Here is a 13952-nt window from a genome sequence, read left to right on the forward strand (position 1 = left end):
CATGGATGTGTGTGATGTCCTTAGGTTAGTGAGGTGTACGTAGTTCTAAGTTATAGGGGACTGATGACCTCAGAAGTTAAGTTCGATAGTGCTCAGAGCTATTTGAAGAGGTCTACTGACAGAGGTATCAGGATGAGTTTTGCTTATAATTTTCGACCTGGTCTTTTGTGGGCGAATGTTCCGTACCGCAATTTGATATGTTTACTTTTCATCATCCCTGAAAGGTTTGTAGTACCATCTCGTAATCATTCTGTTAACTAAAAAAGTAGCCGTTGACCATCGAGTGTAGACTGCATGTGCGCGGAGTATACCTACACTGATTCTGCGTGCTATTTTCTTGCCTGGCTCTGGAAAATTAATGGAGTAATTAGAAATTAATTAGTTACTTTAAGACTGTATTTGCAAATTAATCACGGAACTAATGAATTTGTAGGCGGAGGTCACAAACCACAAAGCGGGGACTCGCGCCTCCATTAGCGCAGCTTGTAGGCCGCCATGCTGCTCTCGCCCTGGTGATTGTGTCGGCGTCACTCGCTGACAGCGACATCCGTGCAACACAACCGCCTGATGCGTTCGCCTGCTCCTGACAGTCGCAGGTAGCCTAAGTACGAGCTCCGTGGAACAGGTTTCATTATATTCATCACACTGAAAATGTTCAACAAAATCTGGTACTTTGCTTTTGCATTTACATTTTTTACTGCGTGTAGTTACCAAATTGTTTCTTTTGCCAACGTCGTATTGTATACAAAGTCAATACGTATAACTTGTGTACAACAATTCGCGTCATATTTGTGCTTAAATGCGTAAACATGTCTGGCTTCGAATTATTTCAGTGAATAAAGACATTTATGTACAAGACAATTTTTAATTTTGTTGCAAAGGAATCACAGTCACTGGTTGTGATTTGTCATTGATTTAAATCGATTCCGGCATGCAGCCAATGTCTGTGATTCCTTTGTGTCTTGATTCATAGAGCTGCTGAATCAAAAATGGTATCTGTTCTTTTGGACATGTCCAAAGATACAGACATTACATACATTTTAACTTGGCTTTAAACGCATCATCAGTAAGTGCTTTTCTAATCTTGGATATTTGTTGTGCCACATTGAGTCACTGATATATGGACAGTGGTCTAATATTTTTAATTTTTCTCTTTGTCTGAGGAACTATATTTATTTCATGTATTATAATGATGGAAATAATAAAATTTATGCGAGTAGCTCCTATGATTTACAAAAACTAAATATACAGTGAAATATTTATTTTCGATAAGAGTCTCACGTCACGTCTCCCTGTAACCCAAACCATGTATCATACTAACAGCTGTCTTTTATAGCACAAATATTCTGTTGAAGTGCATATCAGCATCACAGCCAAACAGTTCCACCCCATAATTTATAAACAAAAATATTGTCCCTCATTGATAGTCTTCAGTGTTCTCTTATATGCTATTTTTGACAGATGGATAAGCAATTATAATGTCTTGTTTATTTTGTTGTATAAAAAGTTAACATGGTTTTCTTATCGAAGATTGTCATCCGGGTGCAGACCAAGTACGAGTAATTTACAGTTTGCATTGTCTGTATACGAAATTCTATGAATATTTCCTATACATCTGTGACATGAACAGCCTGCTTTGAACTCCAGTAACTGTTATTTTGAGGTATTAACTTTTAGGCCCTGGTTACTAAAATGTTTGGTCACTTATGATGTCTCAAGTGTTGCAAAAAACATAAGCTCCTTTTAACGTCACCATAAAGTATCAGAGAGGTGTCATCAGCGTAAGTAATTATTTGGAATTAGAAGAAATAGATACGGTTCTAGCACTGACTCCTATGGCACATCTTGATTTTCTTTTTAAACCAGGAGTCCGTCCCGATAGCTGAATGGTCCGCATGACGGAGTGCCGTCCTAGGGGGGCCGGGTTCGAATCCCGTCTGTGTCGGGGATTTTCTCCGCTCAGGGACTGGGTGTTGTGTTGTCTTCATCATAATTCCATCCCCATCCGGCGCGCAGGTCGCCCAATGTGACGCCGAATGTAATAAGACCTGCACCAAGGCGGCCGGAGCTGCCCCTTAAGGGACCTCCCGGCCAATGACGCCATCGCTCATTTCCATTTACCAGGTGTTCAAGAGATGTGTGTCTGATACAGAATGCCCTCAGTTCGTCTAACAGCACTCCGTGGTTGACATGACTGAATGCCTTTGTTATACCCAAAGGATGACCACAGTATTTTTTCCTTCATATAGATATCTAAAAAAAAAGTATGTGACAGCTGTTCTGTTATTGTGATCTGGGAAACGTGCGTTCTTCGATGCTACAGTTGATAAGTCGTGTCACTGGTTCAACCGAAGCGTCTGCACATTTCTGATTACTTTGTTAGAAAGAACGTCCTAACCACTGGAGCGTTTGTTTATTTTTCGCTGAGGAATTAATGTGGTTATCTTGTAACGTCCCTTTCACTTATCGACCTTAATGTCAGCGAAAAATTAAACCGCGTGCATCTAATGGATATTTGAGAAAAGGAATGGTCACCGAAGTTAATTTGTCGGTAAAGAGGGAGGAAAGGGTTACATCTAAATGAAAGGAAAAATGCAAATGAAATTGGAGGAAATTAATTTTGAAAAGGGGTTAAGTTAATAAAAAAAAGTAAATGTGTGGTCGTTACGTTAACAAGTAACTGGCGTTAATTAAATATTTGAGATTTGGGGAGAATTACGGTCGCCAGACCTATGGACAACTACTATAATAACTGAAAAAGAAAAATAATAACTGAAAAAGTAAAATATAATTAGCGCTAAAAGCGTGGCAACTGAAGGTTGACACATGTTGTGTGAAAACTGAATGTTTGTTAGAAGTAATAAATTTCGCTACACTCTGACTTAATTTAGCAAAAGAATTAATAAAACCTGAAAATTGAAAGTTAATTTAGTGACTGAAATTAATAGTGAACTTTGTTTCTGAAGCACTACGAAATTTAATAAAATAAGGTTAGTCTTGGGCTACCTCAACAATCATTTCAAGAGCTACTTGAATCTACACAATTTAGAAATAAGAGATTTAACTTTGAACTTGAATTAATGATTCTGAACATTTAACAATAGTAAAATTTAGTACGTACCAAGCTGACCTGCAGTCACAGGTAAGCTAAAATATGATAACAAAACTCACACTCTTAATTTGTGCTTGCGTAATCTAAATATTGGAGCCAGCTATGAATACTTTAACTGAACTTTGAAATTAAAACAGTGAAATGGAATGATATTACTTTAATGCTGACATTGATGCAAATGGAACATTTTGAAAAGCCGAGGACTGCCATACTAAAACTTTACGTGCTTTCAGTCTTCCTTGTTGGTTGACTGACGGTTTGAAGTCGTCGGTCAAGGAGGTGGCGACAGTCACTCATTGTCGGCTGTCGCTGTTGCAGAAGCTGGATGTTGGCGCGCCTTGGTTCAAATGGCTCTGAGCACTATGGGACTCAACTTCTGAGTTCGTTAGTCCCCTAGCACTTAGAACTAGTTAAACCTAACTAACCTAAGGACATCACACACATCCATGCCCGAGGCAGGATTCGAACCTGCGACCGTAGCGGTCCTGCGGTTCCAGACTGCAGCGCCCATAACCGCACGGCCGCTTCGGCCGGCTTGGCGCGCCTTCTTCTCGACTCTGTCACCAGGCGAAACGGGCTCTTGATGTGCGCCAGCTAATACTTCGCGTCCGCGACACCGTGTCAGAAACTACCATAGCAAGTCGAACGCAATTACATGCTGCCAAACCCCGAAAGCGCGGCAACTCGCTGGAGCGTCATACAACACACTTGATCCACCGCCCTACTCCAGCCAGACTACGCTCTGCCAGCGCTCCACGCGGCAGAGTTAATGGGTGTGTGTGTTTGTATTGACCTTAGCGTAAGTTAGTTTAAGTTAGATTACGTAGGGTGTAAGCCTAGGGACCGATGACCAGTTTGGTCCCATAGGAACTTATCCCAAATTTCTAAATTTCTAGACTTGAATGGACTTCGCCTGTTTGTTATTTGATGTTTACAACTGGTAGACACTGTAAAAATTCCCTGCAGCTTCGATATTTTGGGGTGCGATTATAGGCATAGAGGTTAGGATTCACTTACACTAGATTATTTTTGCAATCTTTGGAGGATCCTCATTTAAGATCGACTGGAAGCGCCTGCATTGTGTCCAAGGACGCTACACGACGTACTAATATGGGTGTTTCAGCATGGGTCGATATCTGTTATCTGAGAACCGCCTGTTCTATTGATCTGTAAATGTGATCATTTTATGTACTCCATATGTACCGTTGCAGCAATAAATCTTGAGTGACTTGTAAACCTGTAAAAGGATGTACTAATGTTTTTCCTGCAGTGTATTTGACGCCACCTCGACAGTGATTTATTCCTTTCGTGGGCGACAACATTCGTCTCTCCGGAGATCCAGAAGTGGTTCAAAAATGGTTCAAATGGCTCTGAGCACTATGGGACTTAATTTCTGAGGTCATCAGTCCCCTATAACTTAGAACTACTTAAACCTAACTAACCTAAGGACATCACACACATCCATGCCCGAGGCAGGATTCGAACCTGCGACCGTAGCGGACGGGCGGTTCCAGACTGTAGCGCCTAGAACTGCTCGGCCACTCCGGCCGGCCCAGAAGTGTAGGGGTTCATGTGCACTGAGGGTATCGCTGGAATAATGTGACCAACGTATATTTGGGGTCTCAGTCCCGCCGAACACATTAGCTGTGTTGTAACCGCGTGTTATAGCTAAAGTCTATACTTCAAACAACCTGACAGAACTGAAAAGTGTCTTCAGTAAAAATGTCACAACATATGCAAAGAATTCGCAGAGTAGCGAACCAGGTCTATGTGATGTCACTGTTCAGCAAAGTTGCATTCAAAGTAACTAACCACTTATTCTTCTAACCATCGTCATTTACGATCTGGTCCGGTGGTGTACATATGTCTTTTTACGTCTTGTATCAACCCGAATTGAACTGCAGATTTCCCACTTCATATGAAGTCATATTCTCTTGTATACATCGATCCGTAACATGGCAATTGGTAGCCAAAAATAATGCGGACACAAAGAAGTGTTCAAAGGCTCTGATTACGTCGGCCAGTTTCATGTACGCTCCACTACGCTCAAGAATATGTACTTACAATAAATCCACTTGTTGCAGATACTTGAGTTCCTCGTCAGTCATGTTTCACAAGGCGTTGTTTTATAAAACATATATAGAATAAGACAGGATGATTAGCGGATGTGTAGAGACAGAAAGCGGTGCATGTCCCAAAATTGCTTCACCGAACATTTATGGCAGCTTATGCGATCACCAACAGAAGAGAGCTGTCAAATCCAACAAGTGGACGAGTTACGTTATTCTAGTAGAGTAAAATGGAGTTAATAGAAATAATGGGATGAATAGTAACGAAGTCTCCAAAACAGGTTCTATCTTATCGAAAGACAAATGGGAATACCATTCGAAGATTTATTTGTCTAGGCTGGTAGTAAATCAGTCTAATTCGGAAATTATGAAATCCAAAGTTAGCGACACTATCAGTTGATGTTTTGTTCCCTCTTTGACAAACACGAGATATAGTCCAGTTTATGATTACTTCGAATTTTATTTTAAAGTACCAAATTAACACACACAATGAAACCTCTTTGGAACTCTGTCAAGTGTTGATAAGAGTATGTGGCATTGTGTCCTTCACAGTGATCAGTCGACATCTGACTCTGTTCATCCTCCTTATTTTCCCTCCAAGGTTTCGGAGCAATACTAATGCTCTGTGAAATGTTTATTTGCATTTGAATCATGGCATCATTATGAGGGTTTGGGCGGGCGGGAATAAGAACACTTTTTTTAATTTTTAAATTAAGTATATATATTTGACCCCGATTGTGTTGAGGAATATTGTCCGAACAAATGTCTTCTATAAGCCCTAAATTCAGCTTGTGTAATATTCAGTCCAACAAATGCCACAGGATACCTAGGAATACCGTCCTTGAATTCTGCTTGTAGCGTCCACAAGAGGAAATACGTGCATTTATACACAGTTCTAACTGATTAATATTTACAAATACTTTACAAAATCATAGTATGCGGATCATACATACAGACGACAAAGGCGTCTGGATAGCAATTGGTGTATGAGATTGCTTGTAATCCGTCGTCTTCTTCTTCACTCTACACTCCTTCATGCTGCACAGGTAGTCCCATTCATACGAAGAATACTGCACTTTAGCCCCACCCTGTTGAACGTTTTCTACTTCTATAGCTACTTCAAAGTAACTGTTAGGTTCTAGGCGGGCATTCACGCGCTTAGATCCTCTGGCAGCCAAATTATATGTCTTGGCGAAAAACAGTATGCAAGATCCCCGCGCTTCTAAACTGATACTGTTATTACTCAGCTTAGCCGCGAGTCCGTAGATGGTGGTATATGTGACGTACAGTATAACTGGTCAGCATTTCCACCCGGAATTTGCGACTGTAAGTCGGATAATCCTTGGTCCACCTCGGTGGGTCGTGTCGTCGGATTTCCTCCTACCTGTGCGCGGTGCAGCTCTCGTAAACGTTGTCCCGTGCAGATTCTTCTTTGGCGCATTGGATGTCTCTGTCAGTGGAACCTAATTATATGAAATTGCTGTAGATCAACTTTGGGGTATCTATTGACTCGATATTAATATTCAGAATGCCGTAATATCACTTTTATTCCTATTAGATCAATAATGAAACACTCATGTCACAAACTACTCGTAACCGAGAGCATGGCTACCATCGAACAAGACAGGAAGAGCTCTTAACGGCGACTGCCGACTTTGGCGCGCAGTCCGTATCTCTTACTAGTTTCGTCACAGTTCGTACTTACTAAGATATGCATTTGTTAATGAACGGATGTGAATTTTAATGAGGCTAAATTATGATAAATAGTTTTAACCTCCAGAGGCTCCTCCTAGTATTCATGTTGTCAAAAATGACTTTAATTATTAAATATAAATAAACAAAATTGGTGACTTAAGCGCCAAGATGGCGGTACTTCCCGTCATGTATATTTCCCAGGCTAAGGCTTGTTTGCTACGGTCCAGCGCCGAGCCCCACCCCACTACGCGCGACATATGGTCGCTTCATCACCTACCCAGCCAGCGTGGTAAATGCTCTCCGATTCATGGCTGGCTACGGACTACAGCACTTCCTAACTATCGTGAATACATCGATGAGAGACAATAATTTATTAAAACTGGTAAAAATATCTTCCTCACGTAAGAGGCACAAGTACTCTTGTGGAACTTTACCGAGGTTCCTTGAGTTGAGTAACGTCCGGTGATTGTGACAGCAGTATAGTCAAACGACAGCAGGTATAGGTGCACTGAATTTCAGATGGCTAGCTGCATTTCAGATGAGGCTCTTGCGCTGCTGGAAAGATACATAAGTATAATCGAAAATATTAGCAAAATACGAGGGTTGTCCAGAAAGTACCGATCACTCGCGAAATGGACACCATAGTGAAAACCCAATGAAGCTTTGCACAGATGTGTTGGGTAGTGTCTCTAGTATGACCGTCGATCGCATCAAGGCGCTCTTTGCAGTTGTGAGCGCACTGTGAGCGAGTAAAGGTGCCTAGAACAATGATGTCTCCCGCCAAGTAGGAAGGCCCGCTGAGAGGCTTCGCCTTAATGCATGCAGCCTACGTAACACAACTGCCACGCACTTCCTTCTTCATGGCAATTCTCAGCAACACTCTGCAGGGGCAGTTAAGGCGCTCCTGCAGCCTTTTCGACGGGAAGTGTTCGATCACCAACAACACAGCCTTAATTGGCTCAGCCTGAGCATCATATCTGTTCACATGAAACGCTGGATACGAAGACAACACTTGGGCGCAGGCTACGCACTGTAGATCAGCATAGAGAATTGTCGGAAAGCACAGGCGGCTGCCTTCTATGACGATGGTGTTGGAAATTTGGTATAACGCTCGGACAAACGTCTAAGTCGGAGTGGCGACTATGTAGAGAAGTATCTGGAAAGTGTAGCAAACTCTTGCAAATAAAATGTTTCTGATTTTCACTGTGATTCCCATATAGCTACCTATCGGAACTTACTTTCTGGACAACTCTCGTAATAGCAATAATAATAGTAACTGATGGAAAAATACTTTCAGACTTCTTCAGCTTATTCTTCAACCTCTGGTGACAGTGCTTCACGACAATACTTCCACTACTGCGTACAAATCTCGAACGGTACCTATTGGGTGACAGCGAAGTGGTGAGCAGTTGAGTAGGAGGTGGGGGAGAGGGTGTGGGAGAGGGGAGGTAAGGGGGGGGGAAGGGTGTGACCTTGAATATGACATGCTCTACGTTTTTGTCAGACAGTGAATTTAGTAGATTCTTCCAATGAATATTAACCTCCATCTCTATTTCCTACAACTCTTTTTATATGGTCGCTTAGAAAATTAGTCTAAGGTTTTTCATGCTTGTTTGTGTTTCCAGTGCATCATCACGAGTAGTTGAATAGCACAGTAATGGACATCTTCGCATATTTATGATCATACGTTACATCGATTTTGAACGATATAGACCTTTAATTATGAGAATCTGTCCAAAGTTCATTGATGAAAATGGGAATTATCTGCCCTTTTTCCGATTGCTTGGTATTCTTCTTTGTCTCAGCGACCTATGATAAACTTCTGATAAAAGGAGAACTACTAATATCGCACGATTTTAAAGGTTATGTCATCAGGTCCAGACGACTTTCCATTGTCAATAGATTTCAGTTGCTTTCCGTTCCGCTATCACTTAACTTAGTATCTGACATATCGGCGTTCGCACGATGTTTGAAGGCGGAACCGTGTTACAAGCTCTTCTTAGCGATAAGACGGAATTCAGTATTTCAGGCTTCTGTATGTCAACTGCTGTTTCCATGACACTACGGTTACTTAGTGACTGAATAGACGATTATCAGTGTATCGACTTTAGGTAAGAGCCAACTTCTTAGGATTTATGGTCTGATGGGTGGGCAAGATTTTACTTTACAATTGGCGAATGCCTTTTGCATTTTTCTCCTTATGCCCATTTTGGTTTCTTTCAGCGTTTTTCTAACAAGACGTTTACTTCACTTACATATGGGTGAAGTTCTCTTTGACTTCGTCGAAGCTTTCTAACGCGTCTGTTGAAGCATGGCGCGTCATTCTTATTCTATAGTTACCTGCTCAACGTATACCACTGACTGCGAAGATGTACAGTTTTTCTGTATTCTATTTGAGCTTTTTGTAAGTTTAAGGAATAGTGGGGCTTGACGACCAGTCGACTTCCAGGTGTTTAGAGACGAAACGCTGCCTGGGACCGGGGAGGAATTGGGAAGGAAATCAGCCACGTGTTTTCCAAACGATAATATCTTCTGCATCAAAATTCTACTATGGCTCAGTATTTGATCGTTTTCTGCATCCATTTTTATACAGTTAACCTGGCTAGAAATATTTAATATGAGTTTACAGCTAAATTATTTACATTCCAGTTTTTCATTCCTTCCAGGTGCATTTTTGTTTTGGCATCACAAATACCATTCAGCACTAAAATCTATGAAATAGTTGGTAAATCCATGGTCACCATTCTAATCTGTTTTGCATGTGAATTGCAGAAGTTTGTTAATTATTCTCGCTCTGTAAAGCGGTATTTGTTCGTTTACATAAATATGACTTTTAAGAAACTTTTCTATAACACCGCTTCAGCTTCACAATGAATTATCTATCGAGCAGAATGAAAACAATTTAGCGTCTTCGTATGCCACACAAAATGTACTGACGAAGACCATCCATTATGCAGGGTCGCCTATGGTTATGTGATAAAAGATGTAGCCTGATGCTGGTATGACTTTAGATTCTCTTCTCGTACATCACTTTACTTAGCCAGCACACTTTTCAACAGGAGAGCTAGTGCAGTCCACACAGACTGTGCCTTCACCATTTTCGAGCGGATAGGCATTTTCAGTTGCCCAAGCAATGAGTCTTGCCCTAAGGCTGTGTCATAATGTGCCGAAATTCTTCACATACGAGCGTCTCACAGGGCTCCTACAGCGTATGTGCTAAGAAGCTCGATATGCTATAAAACAGCCTTAGACGAAACTCATTTCGTGAATTACGGAAAGTGATTGTCCAAACGATTCTGTTACGTGTACGTTTGATTTGTGATTGTGTGTAATGAGAAATTGGGACTGTTTCGCCTTAGAGGAAAGTGGGTAACACTTATCACGGGTCTAGTTTGCCGTAGGAATAGACCGTGAAACGGTACGTGGGAAAGTAGATGAAAGTTGTGTTGAATAGGGTTATTGAATTATATGTAGATAATTGGATTGGTGATTCTTAAAATGATTAAGACAAATTTCCTGTTTATCACTTCAGCTGCATGAGTTCATAATTTATTTCCTCAACAGGTTTCAGGCTAGCATATTTCCAAATGGAACTCTCACGATTTTTCTGTATGCATTGTAGACATTTTCCTACGAACTGCAATATTTAGTCTTAAGTGAGCTGGAGAGAACAAATAATAAACCATAGAAGCTAATTTCTATCCCAGAACAACGAGGGTATGCTGAAAAGTAACGTTTCCGAATTTTTTATATGAAAGCTATTAAAGCTTTTTAAATATAAAAATAGTCATTAATATTCTACTTTTTATTCCCCATGTCTGTATATTTACAGCCCTCTTCCGCTAGAGGGCTCTGAATTGTTTATTGTAACATGGTGGTCTGTAACGCAAGTATATTGGTGCGTGCTGTAATGGACTTTCGAATTCGAAGAGTTCGTCCACATTTCGAGCACCCTCTCCTACAGAATATCCGTTTTCGCGACATACGTCATGACACCTGCAGTTGTATGAGTGGCTGTTTGTAAACAAATAAAAAAATGTGAACTCACTTACGTCAGCGCTATACAGTTGGGATTGCGGTAGTGTTGTAGATACAGTTTTGGGGTATACTTGGTTCTTACGTAGTTTGTCATGTACTAACGCTCGTTGGACGGCTTGCAGCTACTTTTAGACACAAAAAAACATAATTTTGTTCGTGATCCAAAATATTTCACCATCTTGCTGCTCCAGTGTGTCGCAAGAAATGTATGGCATATTACGAGAAGATTATGAAAATTGTAGCTGCAGTTTTGACGATTTCTGTTCCTTGTTTGTGTCTCTGTGTTTGATGATGGGATGGTTTGTGTGTGTGTGTGTGTGTGTGTGTGTGTGTGTGTGTGTGTGTGTATGTGCGTGTGTGTGCGCGCGTGCGTGTGGATGTTTTTTCCTATTCTGTGTCCTGTGTCCATTCTCTCTTAGCGGTAAAGAGTGTTTTGTTGCAAAGAGTTATGTTTTCGATTACTACGCTTTCCCCTCCCACTACTGCCTTTCGTATGTAATAAATAAAAAAAATAACAAAAGCGTATTGCATCAAGGCGGACTTTTTTGTTGTTTTTTGTGCAAGAACGGAACAATGGAAGAGCTTTAAGGTAAAAGGTAAAATTATTTAGAGTGTAGCTTTATAAATTTTTGGTAAGCTGAGTGAGGATAAGCATTCATTAAATTTAGCGAGGGTTAAGAGCATAGTTTTATAATTTTGTATTTATCACGCAGTTATGCAGATTTTGTTCTTTCTTAGATGATATATGCACCGTGTTGCTGCTCCCTTTCCCAGCCAACTGTTAACACCAGACGCAATGAATTCAAAATTATGAGTAAGAGGCTGCTCTCTGCAAATATTTATGCGTTTCATGTACTTGAGTGAAGCAGACAAAATGACATTTGTTTGCTATAGAACGTGGCACTACAGGGAAAAATTTGCTTTACGTTCTCTAGTCTCTCAAGGTGCGACGATCGAATTCACTTTTTGTCAGATATCCTTACATACATCGTCTAAATTCAGACAAGTTTATAGTAACTGAAGACAGCGGTTGGTGCACCGAAACGTGAAAGGGAAATTTAGGTATCCGGGAATCTGAACTACTAGTTTCAAAGCAACAAGGTGTGAAATAAATATAATTTATTTATTGCGTGTATAGGGCATGCTTCCAAAGTTTATTAGAAATAGGAAACTATGTCAATTTTATTTATACGATGTGGGATACATCTTAAATGGGTTAAGCAAACTACATGACTTCTGTAAATTACTTATAAAATTACATCAAGAAAGACAGGAGAGATAAAGCTTAACGTCAGGACGATGCCCTAGTCATTTAAAGACAGATCGTAGTTAGGTTGATCAAAGCTGATGACATCAGGTTTCTCCCTTCACCCCAACTGAAATATAGTTCGTACATTCAGAGAGCTGCGAGTGTGTCGTTTACCTTTGTTTCATCTCTTTAGATCCTGTACTACTGCAATGATTTAAATCTAACACTATAAATGACATAGCCGACATAAAAACTTATACTCTTCCCTCATAACGTTTACCGCACGTAAACGATTTTACTGTTCCTTGCTTATGTATGTAAACTGCTGGGCATTAAAACTTCAAACCCATGAATACAGTATGAAACGGCCATTAAACCGGAATGAACTGCAAACATGCCTGAAAAAGCAAACGACCAGCGGAAAAAATCACAGCACCAAAAAGGCGAATATGCTCCTGGTCATTAACAGACTGACTGAAAAGTGGGGTACCATATGCCTCATTCTTTTCCTCAGCACTTTTAAAAAAAAATCCACAAATTTTGGCATCTGGACATATTCGCGCTCTTTTTAGCCTGCAACTGAACTTTCACTACCCTAGCTGTAAGTTGTTCACACTCACTAGTCGTTCATACCCATCCATTCTAACTTCCCCGTCCTCACTCCTTCATTCTACCCAGTTCATTTCCACTACCTCTTTGTACTTCTTTAACTATCACTGTCTCTTTTCTCACAGCAACAGTTCCCTTCGTTCTGGTCAACTACTGCTTTCCCCTCTCGCTGACACTGTCTCCCTATTGCTCTCTCTTACTGCTACTATCTGATTCATTCCTTCAAAATGGTTCAAATAGCTCTGAGTACTATGGGACTTAACACCTGAGGTCACCACTCCCCTAGTACTTAGAACTACTTAAACCTAACTAACCTAAGGACATCACACACATCAATGTCCGAGGCAGGATTCGAACCGGCGACCGTAGCAGTGGCGCGGTTCCAGACTGAAGCGCCTAGAACCGCTCGGCCACACTGGCCGGCCATTCATACCTTCCCACTGCTGCTGCCTCTTCTCCCTATTTCTCTCTTCCTCGTCGATTGTCATAGACTGTCTCTCATTATCATTGGCTTTCACTCATTTCCCTTTTGTCTTTTTCTTTATTCACCTCCCAGTGGTACCGACTCTATTCTTTTCCTAACACTGTTCTGTCACTATGTTTCACTACTACTGTGTCCCTCTCTTTCTCGCACACTGCCATTAGCTGCTTGGCTCTTTCTCTGCCACAGCCACTGCCTACTATCTTCCAGTATTTACTATTTTTTCGTGTCTTTCCCACTGCCACGGTCTCCTTCCTTCACGCATAAAAAAACCACAATTATGATCGCACACCCAAGCCATTCGGGAAATTTGTAAAATTCTGAGGAAGGTGGAGTGAGGTAGCTGATAACCCACTTTCCAGCAGAATTTTTTTTTAATAAACAAGAGGATGTTCGCCTTTTTTGCACTCCGACAGGAATATTTTTCCGCTGGCTCCCTTCTTCTCGCTGCTAAAGCAGGTCATGTCACTCATATGGAAATAGCTTAACTGTTCAGTAAAATTTTGATGGTGTACTTATGTGAAATTGACATAACACAAAACTAGAATTTTACATATCAGATCGAATTTTATGTGTACAAAAATTTTGCATGTGCTTCAGTACTACAATAGAAACATGGGGTTTTCAGAACCATTCTGAAGATAATGAAGGTACTTTACAGCATATTTTCCGTGCTACGTCACTTTACAAAATATTTTT

This window comes from Schistocerca gregaria, chromosome 3 (genome assembly GCF_023897955.1).
Source record: "Schistocerca gregaria isolate iqSchGreg1 chromosome 3, iqSchGreg1.2, whole genome shotgun sequence".
NCBI classification, from domain to species: Eukaryota; Metazoa; Arthropoda; class Insecta; order Orthoptera; family Acrididae; genus Schistocerca; species Schistocerca gregaria.